The sequence below is a fragment of the Pongo abelii genome, chromosome 18 (assembly GCF_028885655.2).
Source record: "Pongo abelii isolate AG06213 chromosome 18, NHGRI_mPonAbe1-v2.0_pri, whole genome shotgun sequence".
NCBI lineage: Eukaryota > Metazoa > Chordata > Mammalia > Primates > Hominidae > Pongo > Pongo abelii.
The window spans coordinates 5,819,809-5,847,722 of record NC_072003.2 but is presented as its reverse complement, the minus strand read 5'-3'; the positions used below and the strand labels follow the sequence as shown (position 1 = coordinate 5,847,722).

The 27,914-nt window shown below is 49.2% G+C and overlaps 1 long non-coding RNA gene and 2 pseudogenes across 1 annotated transcript; 2 read left to right on the top strand and 1 right to left on the bottom strand.

The window, feature by feature from the left end:
• LOC134760420 (small ribosomal subunit protein eS24-like) overlaps window positions 1-20,903 on the bottom strand; it is a 105,808-nt pseudogene extending 84,905 nt beyond the window's left edge.
• On the top strand, window positions 12,349-14,803 carry LOC129054782 (uncharacterized). Its single transcript, XR_010137817.1, has 2 exons — window positions 12,349-13,916; window positions 14,047-14,803. It is a non-coding gene; the product is annotated as an uncharacterized LOC129054782 (long non-coding RNA).
• Window positions 20,904-21,137: 234 nt separating the features above from the next.
• Window positions 21,138-27,914, top strand: part of LOC100432013 (olfactory receptor 7E24-like) — a 322,665-nt pseudogene continuing 315,888 nt past the window's right edge.

The window sequence follows — 27,914 nt, the reverse complement described above, 5'->3', positions numbered from 1 at the left end:
TGGAGATTGCTGCATTAACCTTTAATATGGCTAAAATGTTTTCTTTCGATGACAGTAATGCTGCCAGAACCCATCAAGATACCCAGGAACTGATGTGCCTTGGCAGATGATGCTGGAAAGACAGGATTCCCGGCAGTCTTTGCATCCCTTGCTCACAGCCCACGAGTGTCTCCACCTTCCAGCAGGGCTTCTCTCACAGTCAGGGCAGAAAGAGAGAGAGTCCATCTGGAACAAGCTCGGATTTTAAATGAGTGTCCCCGATAATTCAACATGATCGATGGCTGAGGTATTTCACCAAGTTCAGGAGTCCCAGTTCTCAGAGAGAGGCAGCCAGCCATGACTGTAAGACCTGGGCAAACCATACAAACCAGATGGCAGGTCTCACCCCTCCCCAGAGAGCTCCAGAGAGTATCAAAGAGTGAAACAGCAGAGGGATGGTCTGGGTGGGGTCATCGTGGCTGGCAAGGGTCTGTGACAGCACCTTGTTAGGCTAACCCCAAGAGGAAATTTGGAGGGGGGGTGGGAGGGCAACTCTCAGTGCAAGCCAAGTCTCCTGGAAAATAACTTTCAAACTTTGGAGGATTGTGAGCAAGATGGGACCAGCAACTTCTACCTAAAAGAATGTTAATAGCAAGATAACTCACCCTAACACTGGTCCAAGCTAGGTCTTTATTATGCATCATAAAGGCTCTGAGAATAACAATCTAACCTCCCAAAGGGCTGGGGCTTTGCAGAATCTCAGGCAACTCGCTTCCTTCTGCTCAGTGACTCTCCTGGAGCACAGCAAAGCAAGGAAACACTTAGAGCCAAGCTTGAGATCTGAATTTCAAATACAGGGAGTCCATCTCTTTCTACCCAATTGTTCCCTAGAATCAGTAACTAACTCCTTCCCCTTAACTGCACATACTTCCTACCAAAGCACAAGCGCGATGGGCTGTCCATGAGCCTCCCCCAAACATGTGCACCTTGTGACATAAATTCTGTCACCCAAAGAGACCAGACAAAATGCAAAACCAAAGTGTAGCTTTTCCTTGAATTATAGGTTCTAAAGAGTTTTGGACTCTCTACAAAACCCAAGAGTTAGGAATTGCCTGTAAGAAGCACCAGCCCTTGTTTAAAAGAGGCTATTGAAGAACAATAGCCATGCTGATGCCACACTACGCTAAGGGAGAATAATGAACCTAATAAAACTAGCGATTTTCCAATTGCTTTTGCTGTTGGAAACACTGATTATGCTAATTAAAGGGTAGAATAGTAAATACCCACTCTTTTGCATCCAATTAAGTGTTCAGATTATTTCTCAGAACTATCTGTGGAAAATAGCACTTCTGATAATCATGGGTTCCAAATAAACAGAGTCAAGTGTGGTGTGGTACCTGTGTGAGTGTGTGTGTGTACACACATGTGTCTTTCTGGAGCTCATTTTATGGATATCCCACATCACTCCCCAACTTCCTATGAGACCAAATAAGAAAAATCACAGTTTCCTAAGAATACAGCTTGGGATATCTTTGGAAAAGGTGTGTATTGAGAACACAGCCTACGGAAACTATTTCACATTGGCAATATCTGAGATTTAACATTGCAAACATCAGAAAAACAACTGGTTCTTCAGAGCCACATAAGTCCCTCATAATGGCAATATTAGCTTCTTCTAAATAATAAATTAGCCAGTCAAACTGTGTTCTACAGCATGTTAGAAGTTTCATCCTTCTAGTCAATGTCACATTTCAAGGCAAAGTCAATTTATATGTAAGTTAAACAAAGTGCTGTCACCAAAAATTGAGAATTATGTCTAATGCCAATCAGAAATGAAATAAATAAGTATTAGAGGATTTGCAAGTTAAAGCAACCATAGAAATGCTATTATCAGGAAGGAAAATGTATTACCTGCAGAGGTTACAGATAAGACGCTAGAACCCAGAAGAGAAAGGATCTCTGTAAATATTTCCATTAAGTTAATCAAGAGTGGCTGGGTACAGTGGCTCATGCCTGTAATCCCAGAATTTGGGAGGCCAAAGCGGGTGGATCACGAGGTCAGGAGTTCGAGACCAGCCTGGCCAACATGGTGAAACCCTGTCTCTATTAAAAATACAAAAAATTAGCCTGGCATGGTGGCGTGCACCTGTAATCCGAGCTACCTGGGAGGCTGAGGCAGGAGAATTGCTTTAATCCAGAAGGCAGAGGTTGCAGTGAGCTGAGATCGCACCATTGCACTCTAGCCTGGGTGACAGATCACGGCTCCATTTTGAAAAAAAAAAGAAATAAAGTTAATCAGGAGTGAGAATAGGATGAGTTTTTCACCCACAAAAGGAGATGAGATTCATGCAGTCTTTCAACATGCATTCCATCAATAGTGAACACCTGCTCTGAGCTAGGCCTAAGTCCCAGGAAATGGGTTACCAACCAGACATACCCCCTGATTTGCAGGTCACATTTTAGAGCAGATAAATGGACAGTAAACAAGTAAGTAAATTAAGATCATCTTAAATTGGGGGATGTTCTTTAGAGAAGCACTTCCACAAAGCTGAATCGCATCATAGACTATGACTGCCAGGTGGTAGGGAAGGTAATATCCCACATGCCTGTGGATAGCAGAGTTTCTGAGGCCTTGCGAAGTATTTAGTACTAAGATCTCTGTCTTAGGTCAAGTTCCCTAAAAGCAGAGCCTGAGGCAGGGATTGAGTGCATGTAATTCATTCAGGAAGATCCCTCAGGAGATAGGAGTAAGGAAAACAGGATATGGCAGGGAAGGAGCTAAGTGAGATGTGGTCTCAGCTGGAGACGGGCTCCTGTCTGATCTCACAGGGAGCTCCAGAGGATGAACTGCACCACCATGTTATCCCAGCCTAAGGTCTTTTGTTCTCCTGTGTCAGCCAGTCCCTGGCCAAGGGCTGCAGACTCTCTCGGGGCCCCAGCAGACAGGAGGAGAAGGAGCATGGTCTGCAGTCTACTCTTTTGTGCACACCCACCCACCTCTTCCCCAGCTGACACTGCTGGAGGAGTAGAGGGAAGAGATGTCATCTCCTCCCATGGCAACATGTGGGATGGCAATGGCCCTTTTCCTGTTGGGTGTAATCTGCTGCCATCTCTTGCTGTTTGCAGCCTGACACAGAAGGGTGAAGGTCACCAGGTTCCACTGACAGGGGTCTTTGTCTCAAGCAGCAACCCTAGGACCACGGCTCCCTTTTAAGATTCAGCCACATTTCATGACTGTCTGCAACACACCCCATGCCTCTGATGGAAGGAACCCAATGCCCCATGCTACAGCCATTTCTGTCAGACTGGGGTCCCTGATCTCAATTTCCCTCTGCATTCCCCAACTCTGGGCTCTGCAGACACATTTCAGATCCATCCTTAGTACCTCCCAGGAGGCAGAAGCCAGAGGAAATAATCCTTGCCCCAGTGCACCTGAGCATGTCACCTCACTGCATGCTCTTTCTCCCTCTCCAGGAAAAATCAAGCTTGTTGAATACTTACCAATGTGCCCACATGCATTTAGTCCCCACAACCACTTCATGGGGCAGCATTATCATCCCCAAGTTACAGACGAGGAAATTGAGGAGAGCATTTATATAACATGCATCTAAGTGGTGGACAAAGGATCTAACCAGGCAGTGCGGCACCAGAGCACACTTTTTTGTTCTTTAGGGAGATGGGGTCTCTCTCTATCCCTCAAACTGGAGTGCAGTGGCCTGATCATAGCTCACTGCAGCCTTGAACTCCCAGGCTCCAGCAATCTTCACGCCTCAGCCTCCCGAGTAGCTGGCACTACAGGCATTCACCACCAACCCAGCTAATTTTTAAAAAACATTTTTCTAGACATAGGGTCCGATCCCAAGCTCCTGACTTCAAGCGATCCTCCTGTCTCAGCTTCCCAAAGTGCTGGGATTACAGTCGTGAGCCCCCGCGCCCAGCCCAGAGCACACTTTTTTTTTTTTTTTTGAGACGGAGTCTCACTCTGTCGCCCAGGCTGGAGTGCAGTGGCAAGATCTCGGCCCAGAGCACACTTTTAACCACCATATCATTCTGCCTCTGGGTAAGTTAGTCAAGCTCTGTAGCTCATCAGATGTCTGTAGAGAGAAGGAGACATCAGTCTCCCCTTCTTCCAAACATCCCCATGAGCCCAAAGCTGAACCAGTTGCTGTAGCCATGGCATACAGCAGCCTCGGTCCTCTGGCCAGGCCAGAGCCACATCCCACCTCTGGATCCTCGGGTTGAGTCAATACATCTTGAACCAGCAGCGGACTGAAGCTCGAGGGGGAGTCAGAGTAATGTGATCCAGCCCACCAGGAAGTGGGTGCTGAGCAGGCAAGCATTCATCACCCACTGCACACACCAGGGAAGGCCTGTGGTGACTTAGTCCCACCTGCGGGCAAAGAAAAGAGTGCCTGCTCCGTGCCAAAATGTGATGCCCAACACTTTATCTTAAAGCTAGCTGACTTTGTAATCCCAGCTACTTGGGAGGCTGAGGCAGGAGAATCACTTGAATCCAGGGGTCGGAGGTTGCAGTGAGCCAAGATCATGCCATTGCACTCCAGCCTGGATGACAAGAGAGAAATTCTGTCTCAACAAACAAACAAACAAACAAACCAAAAAAAAGCTAGCTGGCTTAATCCTCACAAAGATGCCATCTACTTTTTGGCATTCTACAGGTAGAAACACTGAGACACTGGGAGATTTTACAACTCACCACCAGCCGGGTGCGGTGTCTCACGCCTGTAATCCCAGCACTTTGAGAGGCTGAGGCAGGAGAATTACTTGAACCCAGGAGTTCAGGACCAGCCTGGGCAAATTAGCAAGACCTCATCTCTACAAATTTTTTTTTTTTTTAAACTTAGGGCTAGGCGCCGTGGCTTACACATGTAATCTCAGCACTTTGGGAGGCCAAGGCAGGTGGATCACTTCAGCTCAGGAGTTTGAAACCAGCCTGGCCAACACGACAAAACTCTATCTCCACTAAAAGTACAAAACTTAGCTGGGCACAGTGGCATGTGTCTATAATCCCAGCTACTTGGGAGGCTGAGGCATGAGAATTGCTTGAACCCAGGAGTCAGAGTTTGCAGTGAGCTGAGATCGTGCCACTGCACTCCAGCCTAGGTGACAGAGTGAGACCGTGTCTCAAAAAAAAAAAAAAAGGTATGGTGGCACATGCCTGTGGCCCCAGCTACTCAAGGGGCTGAGGTGGGAGGATCGCTTAAGCCCAGGAGTTCAAGGGTGCAATGAGCTATGATTGTACCAATGCATCACTATATATACATATATATATGTGTATATATATATGTATGTATATATATGTGTGTATATATGTGTGTTTATATAAACATGTGTGTATATATATGTGTATACATATATGTGTATATATATGTGTATACATATATGTGTATATATATGTGTATACATATATGTGTATATATATGTGTATACATATATGTGTATATATGTGTATACATATATGTGTATATATATGTGTATACATATATGTGTATATATATGTGTTTATATATATATAAAAAACACACATGCACAGATTCACCACCAACAACTCAGAAATTACTGTCTCCCTCTATTCTAAGGAATTATTTTTCATTTTGCCATGTCTGAAGTTGGAATACACCTTACAATCACTGGAATGTCACGGTCTCGTTGGCAGCATTTTTCTGCTCAGTAGCCCATAAAATAATAGCACATCTTGTAACTAACAGTGTTGTAGATGCTATGAGATCCTGGGGAAGCCCAGAATCCTAGCTCCACCCTGTCTGACTCCAAAGACCACATATTTTTTATGCCTTTGGACTGGGGCACAGATGTAGACAACTCGAGCTTTGCTGATTGTGAGAAAGGTATGAGAAATAGCCCTGATGGAATTTTCTTCTTGTACTTGCAGGGGAACAAAGTGGCATCATTCCACTATTCCAGAGGAGGTGCTAAATACGAGGGTGAGGCTGTCAAGCGGTCCCTGGTGGAGTCCTACACTCACCCAAACAGCAATGAGAGAGAGCGGAGGGAGAACATCGATACTGTCGTGAACTGGTTCACCAAGGAAGACTTTGACTTTGTGACGCTGTACTACAGAGAGCCAGATAACGTGGGACATCGATTTGGGCCAGAGGCAGCGAACAGGAAGTTGATGATTCAGCAAATCGACAGGACCATCGGGTATCTGGTGGGAGCCACTGAGAAGCACAGCCTGCAGAGCACCTCAGTGTCATCATCACATGACACCATGGGATGACCACCGTGAAGAAGAGACCCAATGTCAACAAGATCCCCTTGTCCAATTACATCAAGTTCAGGGACTTGGTCAAGTTTGATATTGTGGGCTACGGTGGCTTTGGGATGCCCCTGCCCAAACTGGGACAAGAGGAAGACCTTTACCAGGCAATGAAGAATGTGTACGCTCACCTCCACGGCTACAAGAAGGAGGAGATTCCAGAACACTTCCATCTCTCTAAACATGACCAGGTTCTACTAATCATGATGTATGCCAACTCTGGTTACAGTATCAATGGGGTAAGTTCATTCTAAAATGAATAAAGTCACCTTGGATCTAGGAGACAACCATTAGGGAAGGGTGGTTCTGCAAAAATCAAACATAAGTACACAGCCGGGCACGGTGGCTCACGCCTATAATCCCAGGACTTTGGGAGGCTGAGGCAGGTGTATCACCTGAGGTCAGGAGTTTGACACCAGCCTGGCCAACATGGTGAAACCCCATCTCTACTAAAAATACAAAAATTAGCCGAGCCTGGTGGCACGCATCTGTAGTTCCAGCTACTCTGGAGGCTGAGGCAGGAGAATCGCTTGAATCTGGGAGGCAGAGGTTGCAGTGAGCCAAGATCATGCTACTGCACTCCAGTCTGGGCAACAGAGTGAGACCCTGTCTCAAAAAAATATAATATAATATAATAAAACAAAACAAAACAAAATAAAATAAGTGCACACACTAAGAGTTGTAGCCCACAGGGTCCTAAATGTTCCCCACCCCGCGACCAACCAATGCTGCCCCAAATTACCGTTATACAAAAGTAATGACCAATTCAACTTGACAAGGCTGATTTAAAAATAAAAATAAGGCTGGCCATGGTGGTTCATGCCTGCAATCTCTGTGCTTTGGGAGGCCAAGACAGGAGGATTGCTTAAGGCCAGGAGTTCAAGACAAGCCCGGGCAACATAGGGAGACCCCATCTCTACAAAAACAAACAAATAAATAAATAGCCAGACACGGCGATACATGCCTGTAGTCCCAGCTACACAGGAGACTGAGGTGGCAGGATTTCTTGAGCCCAGGAGGTCAAGGCTGCAGTAAGCTGTGATTGCACCACTGCACTCCAGCTTGAGCAACAGAGCAAGACCCCGTCTCTAAAAAATTAACAAATAATAAAAAATAAACACCACCTTCATTATTCAAAATTGTGCATAGCACTTCACTAAACATTGAATAGCAGTTCTTTCATTTTCGCCTTTCCAACAACCCTACAAAATAGATGCTATTAGTTCCACCATTTTAAAGAAGAAATCAAAACCTAGACAGAAGTGACTTGAGATTAAAAATGTAAGGTTGGGCTGGGTGCAGTGGCTCACACCTGTAATCCTAGCACTTTAGAAGGCTAAGGTAGGTAGATTGCTTCAGCCCAGGAGTTTGAGACCAGCCTAGGCAACACAGTGAAACACCATCTCTACAAAAAATGCAAAAAAAAAATGTAGCTGGGCGTAGTGGCACGTGCCTGTGGTCCCAGCAACTCAGGAGGCTGAGGTGGGAGAATTGCTTGAGCCCCGGGGGTGTCGAGACTGCAGTGAGCCATGATCATGCCACTGTGAGACAGGAAGCAGGGCTTGACTCCACAGGCAGGGCTTGGACACCAGAACAAATTGAGGACTAGCTAAAACCGGGCTGGGGCAGAAGAAGCTTTCCATCAGAGATGCCCACCAGTGTGCCATGTGAGTCTACTATTGCCATGGCAACACCCGGGGGTTACTGCCCCTTTCCATGGCAATGACCCAATGACTCAAAAGTTACTACAAATTTTCTAGAAATTCCTGCATAAACTGCCTTTTAATCTGCATGCAATTAAAAGTGGGTATAAATGTGATTGCAAACTCTCTGCCGCTACTCTCTGCCTCCAGGGTAACCCTGACCAACAGGAGCAATCACAGGGCTGTAACACTGCCTCTTCAATAAAGCTGTTTTCTTCTATACCTCCAGCTTGCCCTTGAATTCTTTCCTGGGCAAAGGCAAGAACCCTCAAGTGCTATTGAGAGGTGACAGCGTGCTGGCAGCCCTCGAGCTCACTCTCGGCACCTCCTCTGCCTGGGCTCCCACTTTGGTGGGAGTTGAGGAACCCTTCAGCCAGCCGCTGCACTGTGGGAGCCCCTTTCTGGGCTGGCGGAGGCTGGAGCTGGCTCCCTCAGCTTGCAGGGTGGTGTAGAGGGAGAGGTATGGGCGGGAACCGGGGCTGGGCGCAGCCCTTGCGGGCCAGTGCCAGTTCTGGGTGGGCACGGGCGGGGTGGGCCCCAATTTCTCACCTGGCCTTAGCTGCCTCCCCACAGGGCAGGGCTCCGGACCTGCAGCCCGCCATGCCTGAGCCTCCTCCCCACCCGCCATGGGCTCCTGCTCAGCCCGAGCCCCCCCGATGAGTGCCGCAGCCTGCTCCACGGCGCCCAGTCCCATCGACCACCCAAGGGCTGAGGAGTACCAGCGTGCTGGGTGGGACTGGCCGGCAGCTCCACCTGCCGCCCTGGTGCGGGATCCACTTGGTGAAGACCACTGGGCTCCTGAGTCTTGTGGGGACTTGGAGAACCTTTATGTCTAGCTAAGGGATTGTAAATACACCAATGGGCACTCTGTATCTAGCTCAAGGTTTGTAAACACACCAGTCAGCACCCTGTGTCTAGCTCAGGGTTTGTGAATGCACCAATGGACACTCTGTATCTAGCTAATCTAGTAGGGACTTGGAGAAATTTTGTGTCTAGCTCAGGGATTATAAATGCACCAGTCAGCACCCTGTCAAAACGGACCAATCAGCTCTCTGTAAAACAGACCAATCGGCTCTCTGTAAAATGGACCAATCAGCAGGATGTGGGTGGTGCCAGATAAGAGAATAAAAGCAGGCTGCCCCAGCCAGCAGTGGCAACCCGTTGGGGTGCCTTTCAACAATGTGGAAGCTTTGTACTTTTGCTCTTTGCAATAAACCTTGCTGCTGATGACTCTTTGGGTCCACACTGCCTTTATGAGCTGTGACACTCACCACGAAGGTCTGCAGCTTCACTCCTGAAGCCAGCGAGACTATGAACTCACCGGGAGAAAGAAACAACTCCAGACGCACAGCCTTAAGAGCTGTAACACACACCTTGAAGGTCTGCAGCTTCACTCCTGAAGCCAGCGCGACCACAAACCCAACAGAAGGAAGAAACCGAACACACCCGAGCATCAGAAGGAAGAAACACCAGACACGCCGCATTTAAGAACTGTGACTCCGCGAGAGTCCGCGGCTTCATTCTTGAAGTCAGTGAGACTAAGAACCCACCAGCTGCGGACACACTATGCTCCACTGCGGGGCTCCCCTGCCCTGCATCAACTGCACTCTGGCCTGGGTGGCAAAGAGAGACAGACCCTATCTTTAAAAAAAGAAAGAAATGTAAGGTTAAGTGCTGTCCCCAAGCCTGCGTGGCTGATCATTATACAGAGTACACAAAGATCACCAAAAAATTCACCACAAAGACCCCCCGCCACTGGTTCTCACTTGCCCATATCAAAAAATATGCAAGCCTGTTCATACAAAGACACACACAGATGCTCGTAGCAAAATTATTCATAATTGTCAAAAGGTGGCAACAACACAAATGCCTATCAACAACAGATAAATGGGCAAACAAGTACAGTCTACCCGTGGGATGGAATATTAATCAGCCAAAATATGGAATGAAGGGCTGATTCATGTTACAACCTGGATACACCTTGAAACCATTAGGCTAAGTGAAAGAAGCCAGACAAATATTAGATGATTATATATATATATATATATATATATATATGCCCAGAATATGAAAATCCAAAGAAACAGAAAGTAGATTAATGGTTGCCAGGAGCCGGGGTGGGGATAGTCAGGGGGAAATAAGGGGTGACTGCTAATGGATACAGGGTTTCTTCTGGGATAATTAAAATTTCCAAAATTGATGGTGGTGATGGCTGCACAACTCTGTGAATATATTAAAAACCACTGAATTATACACTTTATCTATTTATTTAGAGACAGGGTCTGGCTCTGTTGCCGAGGCTGGAGTGCAGTGGTGCAATCTCAACTCACTGCACCCTCCACCTCCCGGGCTCAAAGCATCCTCCCACTTCAGCCTCCTGAGTAGCTGGGACTACAGACACACACTACCATGGCCAGCTAACTTTTTTTGTATTTTTGGTCGAGACAGAGTTTTGCCATCTTGCTCGGGCTCATCTCAAACTCTTGGGTTCAAGCGATCCTCCCACCTCAGCCTCCCAAAGTGCTGGGATTACAAGTGTGAGCCACGATGCCCGGCCAAATTGTACACTTTAAATGGGTAAATTGCACGGTATGTGAATTACCTTTCAATAAAGCTGTTATTAAAAGCAGCTTTAAGGGCCAGGCATAAGTGCCATGCCTGTAACCCCAGCACTTTGAGAGGCCAAGGCAGGAGGATCACTTGAGCCCAGGAGTTCAAGACCAGCCTAGACAACATGGCAAAACCTGGTCTCTACAAAAAATTTAAAAATTAGGCTTGGCGTGGAGGCTCACACCTGTAATCCCAGCACTTTGGGAGGCCGAGGTGGGTGGATCACTTGAGGTCAGGAGTTCAAGACCAGCCTGGCCAACATGATGAAACCCTGTCGCTACTAAAAAAATTTTTTAAAAATTAGCCAGGCATGGTGGTGAGTGCCGAGGCAGAGGCAGGAGAATTGCTTGAACCCGAGAGGTGGAGGTTGCACTGAGCCGAGATTACATCACTGCACTCCAACCTGCTGGGCGAGAGAGCAAAACTCCATTTCAAAAAAAAAAAAAATTAAAAATTAAAAATTAGCCAGCGGTGGTGGCTCGTGTCTGTAGTCCCAGCTACTCAGGAGGCTAAAGTGGGAGGATTGCTTGAGCCCAGGAGGTTGAGGCTGCAGTGAGCCAAGATTGTATCACTGCACTCTGGCCTCAGCAACAGAACAAGACCCTGTTTCACAATTTTAAAAACAATTAAAAAACAAGCCTAAAGAAAACACAAAAACCAATGCTAACTGTGAGACATAAATGAGGTGGTCTATTTTTTGTTAACTACCAACTAAAAATTCATGGCAGAAACAAAGTTTAAATGATGCTATAGCCAGAGGCCGTGGCTCACGCCAGTAATCCCAACAGTTTGGGAGGCTGAGGCAGGTGGATCACCTGAGGTCAGGAGTTTGAGACCAGCCCGGTCAACACGGTGAAACCCCGTCTCTACTAAAAATACAAACATTAGCCGGGCATGGTAGCAGGCGCCTATAACCCCAGCTTCTCGGGAGGCTGAGGCAGCAGTATCGCTTGAACCCCGGCGGGGTGGAGGTTGCAGTCAGCCAAGATCGCACCATTGCACTCCAGCCTGGGCAACAGAGTGAAACTCCGTCTCAAAAAATAAATAAATAATTAAATAAATGATGCTATAAACCTCATGTGAGGGAAGACTGCACCAGGTACAGCTTGAAGAACCCTTGCTGTGAATAGGAGACAAATGCGATAATTATGTTGGCAACTTGCTTCATGTTAGCTTGTTGCAACTCCAGAGTGTAACAGGTATAAGAAAACTCATGGGGTTACTGTTTAATGTTGGTGGAAATATTCACATTAAAATACAACAGTTTATCATCTAAGGTATATTTTATCCTTCAAGTGGCCCAGAACACTGTGATTACTGCACACCAATCGCACGCCCATAGCTAAGGCCTTGCCAAGGAGAAATTCCACAGTCACTTGGCTATTTCTAAACCTGGTTTATGACGTTTTGTAACAGGATATCTTGACAGTAGCATGAGGACATTTAACGAGACAAGAACATTCCCCACTGGCCAACCAGATAGTTTCAGGGAACAGGATGCTGTGCTCAGTTTAATCTTCTGCTGAACCGACCATTAGACAGAAAATCCTTTGGGTCAATGCCTCTCACTGAATCCACTTCTGAGATTCCTGTCCACCTGCCTGCTTTGCAGTGCAGAGTAAAGTGGGCCTTCCTTGAGTCTCTTCAGGGACCAACGTGCTTGAGGCCATCATGAGGACATTCATTCTTTTCTTTTTTTTTTGAGAGAGTCTCGCTCTGTCGCCCAGGCTAGAATGCAGTGGTGTGATCTCAGCCCCCCACTGCAACCTCTGAACCTCCCAGGTTCAAGTGATTCTCCTGCCTCAGCCTCCTGAGTAGCTGGAATTACAGGCATGCATCACCAGGCCCAGCTAATTTTTCTACTTTTTGTAGAGACAGGGTTTCACCATGTTGGCCATGCTGGTGTCCAACTCCTGACTTCAAGTAATCCACCTGCCTCGCCCTCCCAAAGTGCTGGTATTACAGGTGTGAGCCAACGTGCCTGGCCGAGGGCTTTCATTCCTGATGGACTGCTCCATAGCCTCAGAGACAGTCGGACTGGTTTCTTCAACCAGAGCGGAGCAGACAGGAAATTTCTGTATCCACCAGGCCAAATATTAGACCAACTATTCAATGTACAGAGAGCATCACATTTCTTATATGCTAGAATATCTGTTGGTCTAAAATATATAGTATTGTAGCCAGCCACAGTGGCTCACACCTATAATTCCAGAGCTTTGTGGGGCTGAGGCAGGAGGTTCACTTGAGGTCAAGAGTTCGAGACCACCCTGGGCAACATAGCGAGACACCCCCAGCACCACCTGCTATCTCTACAAAAATTAAAATAATTAGCTGGTCATAGTAGTGTGGGCCTGTAGTCCCAACTACTTGGGAAGCTGATGTGGGTGGATTGCTTGAGCCCAGGAATTTGAGGCTCCAGTGGGCTATGACTGCATCACTGTACTCCAGCTAGACGTTGTCACAAAAAAAAAAAAAAGTGTTGCAATTGACATTACTTTATCATTTGAAAAGAGGGACAGACAAGAAAGGTATTTGGCATTTACCAAGCAATTACCCAGAATCCTCATCCCATCCTACCCCCACTCTTCCCCTAAAAATGTATGCATGTGTATGTATACCATAAAAAATACATCTATTTGGCTCTGGAACCAGATTGCTTGGCTTCAGTGACCTGATCTAGAATTTGTTCCTGTTGACTCAGTGCAGACAAGCTCTGTAACTCAGTTTCCCCTGCTGTAAAATGGGGAATGGCGCCTTTACTGGGCTGCCATGAGGGTAAAGGAGGTAACGTATATTTATGAAGCATTCAGAACAATTCATGATACATAGAAAGCTCTATATATTTGAGCTTATTATTACTGTCAGTACGATTATCATCATCTTGCTGCTTCCAATGGCTATGCTTTCTACATTCTCTTTCTTAAAGACCTTTAAATCCTTGGTATTCTCTCCACCACCACAGAGAGCAGTGTCCTTGTAGTTTAAATTCTCAAAGACTTCATGGATCTAACAAGCATGACATTAACTAAGGGACAGTTTTCTTTCAGGGGATTGGAATCTAAAATGGCTTTTTTATCGTTATTATTTTTCAGAGAATTATAATGTGTTTCAACAAAGGCAGCCATGGCTTTGATAGTGTCCTCATGGATACGAAGGCCATATTCAGAGCTTTTGGGCTAGATTTCAAGAGGAATCGCCTGGCCGAGCCTTTTAACAGCACCCACATCTACCCATTCATGTGTAAGCTCCTGGGAGTCACCCCCAAACCCACAACGGCTCCCTGGCAGTCACCCAGGAAATGCTCGTGAACTCTTATGACCAGCAGCCAGGTGAGATACAAAAGCAGCTGCCAGAAAACTGTCAACATAGTCTGCTTTGTCCTGAGATAGAAAAGAATCAAAAAGGGGTCTCATGGTGGGGAGGAGGGAATTCAAGCAGAACAATCCTGTTTCCCAGCAGCTTTGGAGCCGCAGGAACAAGATGCCAACAGCTCCAAACAGATAGCACGGGAGGTAGGGAATCCCTCGACCTGCTGGTAACATTTTACATAGTGCCTTTTAGGCAGAGGGAAGGTGCTTTTTAGAGAAAGTCAGGCTGTAATCCTTCCAGTCCTCAGGAAATCACTGTGTACAGTCTGCTCCCAAGATGCCCCTTCCAGATACGGAAATCAGCCCTCCTTCAATAGCACAGAAAGCTCTTCATAGGGGAGGAGCAAAACCCTGCTGTTCACTCGATGCTGAAAAAAGGAGAGGGGAGAGTCTGAAACGAGACTGCAAATTCTCAAGTCTTCAAACCCCTTCAATCTGGGTGACACAAAGGAAGAATAAAATCATCTCAGAATTTGCTGTTGCCTTCTTTTGTGGGTTGTTTACGCACACTGGCTATCTTTCCTTTTGCCAGGAGAGACTTGGATACTGTCCAGTGATCTAACGAGGGCTTAAAGCAATTACATGCAAGAAGAAGTAATGGGCTGGCCACAGTGGCTCATACTTGTAATCCCAGGACTTTGGGAGGACGAGGTAGGAGGATCACTTGGGGCCAGGAGCTTGAGACCAGCCTGGACAACATAGTGAGACCCTGTCTCTACAATAAATTAGCTGGGTGTGGTGTCACATGCCTGTAGTCCCAGCTACTGGGGAGGCTGTGGTGGGAGGATTGCTGGAACCCAGGAGTTTGAGGCTGCAGTGAGCTGTGATTGTGCTACGGCACTCCGATTCCTGCCTTAAAAAAAAAAAAAGGAAAAGAGGGGAGGGCAGGGGTGATACACATCCTTTCTCTTCTTGTAAGCCACTGCCCATGATCTCCTTGTGAACATACAGGAAGCAGTCTGTTTTGTAGAAAACTAACTAAATGAATGACCAATTCACCAAATTATGGAGGATTTTTCTTCTTTTTAAGTTTTGAAGTTTTGCTACAACTATTTTGTAGCCCCTCCCCTGTCTCACATCCCACTGGGAGCCTGGGATAAGCTGCGTCTGACTGTCAGTTACTGATAAGCAGGACATCCCACAAACAGATTTTCAGCGAATTGGCTTTCAGCAAATTGATCATTTGACAAAGTGGTCATTAGGCAAATGGGTCATTTGGCGAAGAGGTCATTTAGTAAATCGGCTTTCAATGACTTGCCCTATGAGATTTCTCTAGAGTGAGCATTTTCTCGGGTTAAATGTACATTTCATTTCCATAATTAATACTCACTAGTGGCTAGATGGGAAACTTCCCAGGGAACCAGGAGCAGCCAGAACAGCCTCTTAATAATCAGGTAATTAAAAACCCTCTGGCTTCTTAACAGGAGCGTAGGTACAGAGGGCAGCTGCTCTGCAAGGCGCAGTGATCGGGCTCAGCATTGTCACAGGAGCTCTTGCAGTTCTGTTTGTTGCTAGTGTGACATACACAGCCATTCGTCGGAAAAAGGACTGAGTGGTCTTTGGGTCTCCTGTAGTTCATCATCATATGTTGTGATAACCCATGACACCTCCTTGCTACATGCCACGGGAGGTCCAGCACTCCAAGAACCCAGCAGCCAGGGCCGGCTTCATGGGCTTGCAACATGGACAGCCCCACAGGCACACAGAAGAGTCCCCACTGTGGTTTCATAATCTGCCATCACCATTTGAAATTCTTTATTTTTTAACAAGGGTGGCCAGGGATAGTGGCTCATGCCTGTAGTCCTAGCACTTTGGGAAGCCAAGGCAGGCAGATGGCTTGAGCCCAAGGAGTTTGAGGCCAGCCTGGGCAATATAGCAAGACCCCATCTCTACAGAAAATACAAAAATTAGCCAAGCGTGTAGTCCCAGCTACTTGGAGGCTGAGATGGGAAAATTACCTGAGCCCAGGGAGGTCGAGGCTGCAGGAGCTGAGATTGTCCCACTGCACTCCAGCCTGGAAGACACAGCGGGATCTTGCCTAAAAAAATAACCACAAGACCAGGCGCAGTGGCTCATGCCTGTAATCCCAGCACTTTGGGAGGCTGAGGCGGGCGGATCGCTTGAAGTCGGGATTTTGAGACTAGCCCGGCCAACATGGTGAAACCCCACCTCTACTAAAAATACAAAAATTAGCTGGACAAGGTGGCGCAAGCCTGTAATCCCAGCTATTCAGGAGGCTGAGGCAGGAGAATTGCTTGAACCTGGGAGGAGGAGGTTGCAGAGAGCCGAGGTCACACCATTGCACTCCGGCCTGGGACACAAGAATGAAAATCCGTTTCCAAAAAAAAAAAAAAAAAAAAACCACAACAACAACGTGGCTGAAAACAACAGAAATGTATTGTCTCACAGGCCTAGATGCTAGAAGCCCAAAATCAAGGTGTCAGCCGGGCTTCGCTTCCTCTGAAACATGTAACACAGAATCCTTCCTGCCTCTTCTGCTTTCTGGTGGCTGCCGGCCATGCTTGGTGTTCCTTTTAGATGCATCGCTCCAATCTCTCCTCCCTCGTCACATGGCTGCCTCCTCCCTGTGTCTCTGTCTTCACCTCACATTCTCCTCTTTTATTTTTTTGAGACGGAGTTTCCCTCTGTCACCCAGGCTGAAATGCAGTGGCACAATCTTGGCTCACTGCAACCTCCGCCTCCTAGGTTCCGGTGATTCTCCCACCTCAGCCTCCTGAGTAGCTGGGGTTACAGGCACCAGCCACCACGCAGTGCTAATTTTGTATTTTTAGTAGAGATGGAGTTTCACCATGTTGGCCAGGCTGGTCTCGAACTCCTGACCTCAAGTGATCCGCCCACCTCACCCTCCCAAAGTGTGCTGAGATTACAGGCATGAGCCACCATGCCCGGCCCTCATTCTCTTCTTTTATAAGGACACAAGTCATTGCATCTGCCCCCTCACCACCAGCCCCCAATCCAGTATGACTCATCGTTACTTGATTACATCTACAAATACCCTATTTCCTGATAAGGTCACATTCCTGGGTATGGAGGATTAAGATTTCCAATTTTTTCCCTGACTCAATTTTTTTTGAGTCAGGGCCTCACCGTGTCACCCAGGCTGGAGTACAGTTCTGTGATTATAGCTCACTGCAGCCTCAAACTCCTGGGCTCAAGGGGTCCCCTGACCTCAGCCTTCCAAGTGGCTGAGACTACAGGTGCACACCACCATGCACAACTAATTATTATTATTATTTTTTTTTGTACAGGTTAGGTCTCACTCTGTTGACCAGGCTGGTCTCCTGACATCAAGCGATCCTCTTGCCTTGGCCTCCCAAAGCACTGGGATTACAGGCATTATCCCGTGCCTGGACCACTTTCTGCATCTCAATCATTGTATCATTAGCCTGAGCTGCCCATATTCCTCATTCTGCCCATCCCTGACCAATCTCCTTCTTTAACATAACTTCCATCTCGATATCATGGGGCCTGCTGGGCACTGCAAACAGCCTAAGGAAAGTGGAAACTTTACTTAACCTTAAATCCTATTACAAAGTCCACACTGAACGTAATTTATATTTGAACTATAAAATTTTCTGTAAGTTGAAACATGACCTATAAAGGTCTCTACACCCTGAAGCAACGTTTTAGAAAGAAATCAATTGGTCCTTTTCTGCACAAACCATTAACCATAGGAGAGATAAAGGAAAAACTTCAATGTACTGATTGAACTTCCATGCCCATAGCTTAACTTCTAAAAGGCAACCATTCCATACTGTTAAACTGCCTTAGGTTGTTATTGCTGTTATTAAAGAGACCCTCAAAGCCAGAAGTTGAATCTTGACTGTAGTTCTTGCATGTACACACACACTCTTGCAACTGAAACCACTCAGATTGTCCTAATGCTGCTCCCCATAGCAACACCACCTGGAATTTTACGTTTGGTTGTAAGCATCAGTCCTAATCTTCACTTGCGTCCGAACACACCGCACCTGTGAGAGCCCCGTGACATTAAAAAAAATCCCTTCAGTGAGTCCGGGGATGGTGGCTCACACCTGTAATCCCAGCGCTTTGGGAGGCCAAGGCAGGTGGATCATGAGGTCAAGAGACTGAGACAATCCTGGCCAACATGGTGAAACCCTGTCTCTAGTAAAAATACCAAAATTAGCTGGGCATGGTGACGCATGACTGTAGTCCCAGCTACTCAGGAGGCTGAGGCAGGAGAATAGCTTGAGCCCGGGAGGCAGAGGTTGCAGTGAGCCGAGATCGTGTCACTGCACTCCAGCCTGGCAACAGAGGGAGACTGTCTGAAACAAAAAAAAATCCCTTCAGTGCCTTGATCCTTCCAGATTCAGATCCAAGATAGATGACATTTGTCCCTCATCAGAGCCCGCGCACCAAGATAAAGATTTCTTCTGGCCAGGCGCGGTGGCTCACACCTGTAATCCCAGCACTTTGGGAGGCAAAGGTGAGTAGATCACCTGAGGTCAGGAATTTGAGACCAGCCTGGCCAACGTGTTCAAACCCTGTCTCTGCTAAAGATACAAAAATGGCCCGGCATGGTGGCTCATGCCTGTAATCCCAGCTACTCGGGAGGCTGAGGCAGGAGAATCGCTTGAACCTGGGAGATGGAGGTTGCAGTGAGCCAAGATCGCGCCGTTGCTCTCCAGCATGGGCAACAAGAGAGCAAAACTCCGTCTCAAAAAAAAAAAAAAAAGAAAGAAAAAAAGATTTCTTCTGTGTGCATGGCTCAACTCTGTGGTCCGCTAGGGTCCTTCCTCAATCTGCTTCCAATCTATGGACTCAGGAAAGACTGAACCAACCTAGATTTATTAATATTTTAGTATAACATAATACAGTGTTACTTATTATAGCATTGACCATATATGCCCTTTTGCTGCTTGGAGGAAAGGCAATTAATAGCTATTATGTGAGTTAATAAAATAAGCCCAGGATTTATAACTAACCTGTTCCCATTGGTTTTCCTTGTCTCCTGCAGGCAGAGAGGTGATCAAAACAGCAAAAGCAAAGCAGGGTCCCTGGCCCAGTTCTGAAGCCAACCTTCCTTAATCACCCAGACCCATCCCTGGTTAGGACTTGCTGTGGATTCTCAGGCGACTCCATCTCAGGATACGGGGACTGAGAGGGTGTATGCAACATCTCAGACCCAGAAACCGTTGATTCTGTCTAAAAACACAGCAAGAACCACATCCCACCCTCTCGATTTAAATGAAAGTGTTTGGGGGAATAAAAGATGAACCCCTTTTTTTTCTCAGATCTTGCGCTCATTTGGTTCTGGTGGGGAACAACAGCTATGAGAGAACAAGTGTATTCAATTAGAATTAATGCCCCTCTCTTATTCTCACAGCTGAGCAGGGCTCAAGTGCCTCTCATCTGAAAGGGATAATAAGATTTAACCTGTCTCCTCATCTACCTTCTGCAAGTATACTTAACAAATTAGCTCTCGGGACTCTTCCAAATGGAGTTTTCTGAGGCATTTGCTAAGGTAAACGTTTTAGACTTTGAACACAGTTCAGATTTCAGGGGCAGTACTGAAATCTGAACTGTGTTGCTAACTGCCCTGCCTTTCAACTCAAGACACAATAACTTTGAACTAAAATAATTATATTTTTGTTTTCCACTCTGTCCCCACGTCTGTATCACCACCACCCCCAATCCCACCCTACAGGAGCTAACTCCTTCCTGTCCCTGCAAGATCAAAACTCCTCCTGGAAGCCCCGCTAGCTGTCTGCTCGCCTTCGTGGCAGATACCGCTATTGTACTTTTATACCCATTTGTGTGATAAGTACTTCAATGTCCACTTCTTCCACGAGCCCCTGAGCCCCTGGAGGGCCTGGACCACACCTAGTTTTTCTCACCGTTACATCTCCCTTGTCAGGCACATGCTAGGCGCTTAATAAGTATTTGGTGAACGAATGGCTTGTTTGGTGACAGTCCAAAGGCTGGGAGACAGAGGGAAAGCTCCCTCCTGTTGGGCCCCAGACGGGTGGCGCTGATGGAGAGGAGGCTAGGTTAAGGCCTCCAGGACCGAAGCGCGCACCCGTAAGGCCCCTGCCAAAAACACCTTCCTGAAGGCGGAGGAACTGCGAGAGTGCCTAAGTTGGCCCAAGGCCTGACCCGACAATCCCAGGGACCCTAGCCCTAACCGGACCTGCCTCCCGGGCCCCAAACCCGGACTCGGCCCCGCCCGAAGCTCCGGATCCTGGGGCCCGCCCCTGGCCCCGCGTCGGCAGACCGTGGCGTCGCTCCTGGGCCCGCCACAAACCCTCCGCAGGTAACGCGTCCCGAACTTGAGCCACACTCCGATCCCCTCCTCAAACCCCTTCCCGTTTCCCACATCCTGGACCCCTCGCTCCATCTCGGCCCCGCCCCAAACCCAGCTCCGTCTCGGCCCCTGAGCTCAGCCCCGACCGGCCTCCGAGTCCCTGGGTCCCTCCCGACACCGGCCCCTCCCTAAGCTCCGCCTCCCAGGGCCCGCCTCCTGAGCGCAGCCCGCAGCCCCGACTCGGCCACGCCTCCCAGACGCTGGGACCCTCCCCACGACGGCGTGTACTAAGCTCCGCCTCCCAGAGTCCGAGCAGCGCCTGGCCATGTCTACGACATAGTCAACGCCCCGCCCCGGCCCCGCCTTCTGAGCCCTTCTCTGGGTCTGGCCTTAGCCCCGCCCTAAGACCTGTCTCCTGGGCTCTGCTCCGAGTCCCGCCTCCTGAACCCAATGGCGTTTATCCCCGCCCTAATGCCCGCCTCCAGGACTCATCCTGCCACCACGCAAGGCCCCGCCTCCAGGACGCCACCAACCTGGACGCTTCCGAAGCTCCGCTTCCAGGATCGCCTTATCCTGGACCCGCCCCAGGACCCGCCAACCGGGACTCTCCCCAGGACCCTCCCCAACGACGCTTATCCTGGCCCTACCCCAGGCCTCGCCCTCATGACGCTCATCCTGGCCCAACCCCAGGCCCCGCCCTCATAACGCTCATCCTGGCCGCGCCCTAGAGTCCGCCCCCAGGACGCTCCTCCTGACCCTACCCCCGGGCCCCGCCCACTCTCTGCCCTCGCGCACTGCCCTGCGCCCGCCCCTCTTCAGTCCAGGCCCGGCTTCCGCCCGGTCTCCCGAAAACCCTGTGGTCCCGCCTACGTCATGGCGCCCGAGGAGAACGCGGGGACCGAACTCTTGCTGCAGAGTTTCGAGCGCCGCTTCCTGGCGGCGCGCGCACTGCGCTCCTTCCCCTGGCAGGTGGGCGGCGGGGCGAGCGGAGAGGCCCGCGGGGCTCGCGGGAGTCCAGGGGCAGACGGGATGGGTCTTCGTGCTGAAGCCCCGGGCGCCCCCGCCACGTGAGTTCCTGGGTTCCCGTCGGTCAGGGCCTCGCCACCCGGTCCCCATCCCTGGGGCCTGGCCAGAGTCGCTCGCACCCCTCTTGCCCCGCGAGCTGGCGGTGGAAGCTGGGGGCGTCTCCGCCGTCTTGGGGGGCAGAGGCGCTCTCGGTGTGGGGTACAGTTCACGATCATTTTCACGACTTTTTAAAGGCAGTAATCGTTCTGGTCACTGGGAGACAGCTGCCTTCGCCCATTCTAAAAAGTCAGCGCCCTCAGGACCGCGGGTAACCACGTCCTCCTGAGCGCGGTGACCAGGTCACAGGATGTCCCTCGTGCCTCAGTGTTCTCATCTGTATGTCGAGCACTACACAGAATGGGCTCATGCGCTGAGGCTCTCACGCCTGTGATGGAAGAGACAGAGAAGGAGGTGGCCTCTCGTCTCCCTGGGGACCTGCCATTCTCAGCACAGGCGCATGGCAGGCAGCAGCCTCCCTTCTGCCAGCAGAGGGGCTTAATGCACTCAGCCCCATTTGTAATTCATGTGGGGTGAGCTCACTGGGATGAGTCAGTTTGGATATATATTCCTCCCTGGGTCTGCCCCATTTTATGGGGTGTTGCTTAATCATTTGCGTTATTCCATTGACATAAAATATTTAGCACTCAGAGATCATTTCTGGTCAGGAGAAATTTGTGCATTTTTAACCCAAAATAGAAACCTTCATAAAATCATCATAGGTCTCCATTCAATATTGACTATAATTGTTCACATGCCCACGCTGAATGCTAACTTGGGCTCACCCTCAGCACCCACGAGATGGGTACTATTATTATCACTCACATTTCACCAGAGGGATTGTTTGATTAGGGTGCAGTAGACCCAGGAGACAGCCTGCCTGGTTCGAATCCTGGCCCAACCCCTGGCCCTGTGTGACCTTAGGCAAGTGACTGCATCTCTCTCTGCTATTGTTTTCTTATTAATAAAATGGAGGATATAATGATAACTATCTCTTAGGGTTGTTGTCAGGGTTGAGTACAAAAGCCTGTGGATCAGTGCCTGGCTCAGGGTAAATGCATGTCGGTGTTAGCTACTGTTTTTATTCAGTCTCAAAATGTTTCATAAATGCCTTCCGTGAGCCAGGCAAGCAGTACCCAAGACAGATGAGGCTCTGCTTGCATGGGAGAGCCAGAGAATAAACAAATAAATGAATGAACAAGAAAAGACCAGATAAGAGTGGCTTTAAAGCCAAGAAAACAGGGAAATGGTGAATGGAGCAACTGGGGAGAAGAGTCACCAAAGTCGGGGAATCAGGGAAGCCTTCCCCAAAGAGGTGGCATTTGAACTGGGGCCAGAGTGGTGAAGCAGCCAGCCATGGCAAGGGCTTGGGGAACAGGATATGCAAAGGCCCTGTGGTGGAAACAAGCCAGCTGTGGTTGAGGAACAACAGCAAGGCAGCCAGTGTGGCTGGAGTGGAGTGAGCAGGGTGGGCCAGGGGTGAGGGAGAACAGGCCAGAGAGAGGGATTAGGACCAGGTCTTGTAGGCCTTTTACGGCATGGAAGGAGCTCTGAAGCAATGAAGTGCCTTGCACTGTGTCACATACCAGCCGAGACAGTCTGCCTAACTCGGGAGCCAAAGCTCGCTGCTGGGCTTGAGGCCCCTGTAAGAGGACAATGTAACCCAGGCTGGTACGGGCACATTCTGCATTTCCACTTAAACTCAGATGGCAAGCCCATCAAACCTTGGTGCCATGGCTGCCCTGGTAATTCCTGGCTGACCAGTGCAACCAGGGAGCTGGCCCATGACCCGGGTGGCCGCTAAGTAGCCAGGACTAATGCGGCCAAGAGTCAGTCTTCTAGCCTTCTTCCTGTCACTCATCCAGGTGCACCCTGCGACATCTGAAGGTCAGGCTTTCAGCTGCTGTGGCTTCCACTGCCAACTGACTCCACGTCCCCAGGGAGGGATCACATAGGGCTTTGCCCACACATTCTATTGCGTGTTTCATGTTCCTGTGAATGCGCCCTTGAGATTTCTCTCTTTCCCTCCACACAGAGCTTAGAAGCAAAGTTCAGAGACTCATCAGATTCTGAGCTGCTGCGGGATATTTTGCAGAAGGTAAGAATCCCAGAGTCCCTGGGACTCATGACCCTGCCTCCTGAATCTCTCCGGAAGACCTGAGAGAAGAACCACAGGTGTGCTTATACCCTTTAAAAACACCCCTGTTCAAAGAACAAAACCATCGAGTCAGCACTGTAGGTGGGTGTCAGCATCTCTGACAGCTCCAGCGCTTTCATTTTCTAAGACTTAGAAAAAGACATCAGAATATACAAAAATCTGCATGAGAGGGGGGAATCTAGGGAATGTTTTTTAAGCCATCCGCAGCAAAAACAGAGATGAGACCTGCAGCAGTGTGTGCACCCTGACCCCTGACCCCTGACCCCTGACGCACAGCTCTGCACCTGCAGCCAGCTGGTCTCGGGCTGCAAATATGGCGGGGTAAGCACTGGCCTGGCACCCGACCGCCCACTGGGTGGACCCAGCCTTTGGTCTATGTTGTGCACAGGGGACACGGGCACTCCCCCTGTCCTGGCACAGCCCACAGAGCACATGGTGCGGGTTCCAAACCACTCCTCGGAGCCTAGAGGCCAAAGGAGGGAGGAGAGCAGGACCAGCAGCTGGCCCAGACCCCACCTCTTCCCATACCGCTTCCTCTTTTCTCCCTCCTCACTGAGTCACCTTGGAAGGGCTCAGCAGCAGTAACTGTGGGACAGGGGCTCTTCCGTTTGAAAAATTGAAAGAGGCGCTCGGTTAAGGCACCAATGACATAGCTGGGCACAGTGGTTCATGCCTATAATTCGAGCATATTCGGAGGCCAAGGCGGGTGGATCACCTGAGGTCAGGAGTTCAATACCAGCCTAGCCAACATGGTGAAACCCTGTTTCTTCTAAAAATACAAAAATTAGCTGCGTGTGGTGGGCACCTGTAGTCCCAGCTACTTGGGAGGCTGAGGCACGATAATTGCTTGAATGTGAGAGGTGGAGGTTACAGTGAGCTGAGATCGCACCACTGCACCCCAGCCTGGGCGACAGAGACTTTGTCTCAAAAAAAAAAAAAAAAAAAAAAAGACAACAATGACGTAACCACAACAACAAAAACATGCTTAGAAACTACTGAAAAAGTAGAAAGCTTGGTATCTACAGATTCAAATCTGGGCTCCCTGCCCTGCTGTGAAACCATCTGAGCCTCAGGTTCCCCCCACATCAAGCAGTATAAGACCCTATGGTGGAGAGCTGCAGTGAGGATTAAGGAGACAAGATCATGTGAAGCACAGGGTAAAGGCTGCGTGCCTCTCCCCCTCCACCATCCCCTAACCAAACAGACACCGAGGGTCCCAGGCGGTACCTGTTATCACACAGACGAGAGAAGGAAGGTTGTGTCCATCAAGAGTCAGTTGCTCAAATTCTGTGTTTAAAAAAAGAAACAATTCTACATGGAATTTCTGATAGACTTTTTTTTTTTTTTTTTCTGACAGACTCACTCTGTCACCCAGGCTGGAATGCAATGGCACGATCTCATCTCACTGCAAACTCTGCCTCCCGGGTTCAAGTAATTCTCATGCATCAGCTTCCCAAGTAGCTGGGATTACAGGCACCCACAACCATACCTAGCTAATTTTTGTATTTTTGGTAAAGACAGGTTTCGCCATGTTGGCCAGGTTGGTCTCGAACCCCTGACCTCTGGTGATCTGCCTGCCTCAGCCTCCCAGAGTTCTACGATTACAGCTGTGAGCCACCATGCCCATTCAGAAAAATGTTTTTAAATAAACGATAGCCAGAGTCACCTGGTCAGGTGGAGAAAGAGCACTGCTCTGGCGGGCAGGCCACCAGCCTCTGTGAGATACTCTCCTGAAGGGGGCATTTCAGCGTCAGGGCCCGGTCACTCCCCAACTGGGGATTCAAGGCGGCCCACCTCCACCACACCCGGTGTCCTGGGACAGGAACATGCTGCAGGCCAGACAAGCAGCTCACAGCTCAGTGGCCCCCGACAAGCCCAGAGCTCCTCACCACAGCCGCACACCTACTTTCTAAAGCTGCCAGCAGGATGGAGAAGTCTTCGTCCTCTATGAGAAGAGAATTGAATGTCAGGGGCCTGTTTCTGGACACCCCTCTTCCAGCTCACACGCCCTCCCCTTCTCATTGAGACCGTGGCGGGGTGGGGGTATGCAGGACTGGCGGGGGTGAGGAGAACACAGGTTGGCCAGGTGCCGTCACACCAACCCCAAGTACTCCAGGGGTCGTGCAGACCTGTCTAGCTCGTGCTGCTGACCAGCAGGGCTGGCCGCTCACGGAGACATGTCACCAGCCCGCTCCCAGCATCCCGCTCCGTGAAGGCTGATCGCTCCGTGGCTGGGTCCTCAGGTTCTGAGCCGAAAGAGCAGAAAAAAAGCCTGTGAGAGGCCACAGAGCAGGCCCATGACCCAGAACGGGCATCTCCTGCCGTGGCGAGGCCTGCAGGCTCCCAACGGTTGGGGTGCCCGGCCACATCAGCAGCACCAGGCCACCCCTGCCATCCGAGGCCTGGGCTTGCTTTCTCTAATATTGTTGCTGGGTGCTAAGGTTACAACAGCAAACAAGACTGACTCATTCCTTTTCTCCACGGGACTTACTGTCTTATCCCCTAGACTCAAGATGAGGGTGCAGGGATGCCCTCCCACACCACCCCAGCTTACCCAGGTGCACACCTCAGGGTGTGTGGACCTGCACAAAGGTCCCCTCCTTAGCCCCATGAGACACCCCAGGGGACACACAGGTCCACAGATCCTGCCACAGGCCTGGGAACCCACTGGCTGGAGAGTAAATACTTCAGGCTTTGCGGGCCACAGGTTCTCTGTTGCAAAATGCGATTCTGCTATTGTAGCTCAAAGGCGGCTGGAGACAACTCAGAAGGCAATGAGTGTGTTGTGTCCCAAAGAAGCTTGATTTACAAAAGCAGGAGACTGGCCTGTAGCCTTAGTTTGCCAACCCCTGGATGAGTGGGTTCCCAGGTCTGCAGTGAGAAGGGCACAGGCCAGGGCAGTGGGGAGCAGGAGAGAAGGCAGCTGAGGATGGGAGGCCTACCGGGCCCTGAACCGAGAGTGCGTGCTGCCCAGCTTCATGAAGAGCCGGTGCTGCAGGTCCAGAGGTGCCTCTTTAAAGAAAGATGCCGGCTTGTCATAGATGGTCACAGCCCTGCAATGAAATCATGGCGGGGCTATTGGGAGGGCTGAAGAAAGGCCTCAGGAATAGAGGACTCAGAGGCTCCAGGAAAAGAAGGACGCTTGGGGAATCCAAGTCTCAGACACGATGACAAGAAGAAGCCTTGCAATCACTTGGGAATGCACAGAGAGACATCCTAGGACCAAAACTGCCGGGATCCCTTGGCTGGCTGGGAAAGAAACTCTGCCCCCTCCTCTCCCGGCTTCCCCAAATTTTCCCATAATGTTGCCAAGCATTAGTCCAGCGTGGAGGCTACTTTCTGCTCAAACCACTCATTTGGGTCCCGTGCCCAACGTCACCCATCCTCAGCAAAACAACCTTTATTTCCTTCTTCCTGGTTTCCAGAAAGTTCCCCTAAAGCCCTGAGGAATCACCGAATGAAAGGGGCTTTTTACAAATAGGAAACTTAATTAGAGTGCCAATACACAACATGGATTGCACAAGGCTGGGTCTAAGATAAAACCAGACTGTGGACAACAGAACAGATAAGACCCACGTGGCTCTGCACTGCCTGGGTCTGTTATTGTGTGGAGGAATGTCTTAGTCTGTTGCTCCTGTGGGTGTAGCTAAAGCACGAACCAGGAGTCTTCATACTTAGAAAGCAGTTAGACACCTGAGAACACATCCCAAACTACAGCCTTCCACAGAAACTTCTGGAACCTTCTGGAATGCAACTCATTACTGCCAGAGGGTCTTTGATGGGAGTCTACTCTCCACCATTTGTCTTCAAAGAGAATACCCACATATTCTCTTTCCGTGGAAAGGTAAGTTATTAGAGTTTATGCAGTCTGGTACATTAATTGAGAGCTTTACTTCAAAGAATGTCACGTTTACGATTCAGTCTCACAGACTGGGTTAAAAAGGCAGTGTTGACTATTAAGTTGTAAATTACTATCATGATCATTATTATTATTCAAGCAAGCTGTGAGAAATGAGCATTATCTCACGATATCTGCATTTTAGTGAACCTGAAGGAAGAGTGTATTTGCTGGAATTACAGAAGCCTGAGAACCACAGGGGAATTCTCACTGCAGGGTATTCAGGGTCAAAGGCTGATTCTATTTTGCATGCTCAATCCTTCCTCAATTTATTTTTATTTCTTTATTTATTTTTTGAGACAGGGTCTCACTCTGTCGCCCAGGCTGGAGCACCTTGGTGCAATCTCAGCTCACCACAACTTCGCCTCCCGGGTTCAAGTGATTCTCCTGCCTCAGCCTCCGGAGTAGCTGGGATTTCAGGCACCCACCACAAAGTCCAGCTAATTTTTGTATTGTTAGTAGAGATGGGATTTCACCATGTTGGCCAGGCTGGTCTCGAACTCCTGACCTCATGTCATCCTCCTGCCTCGGCCTCCCAAAGTGCTGAGATTACAG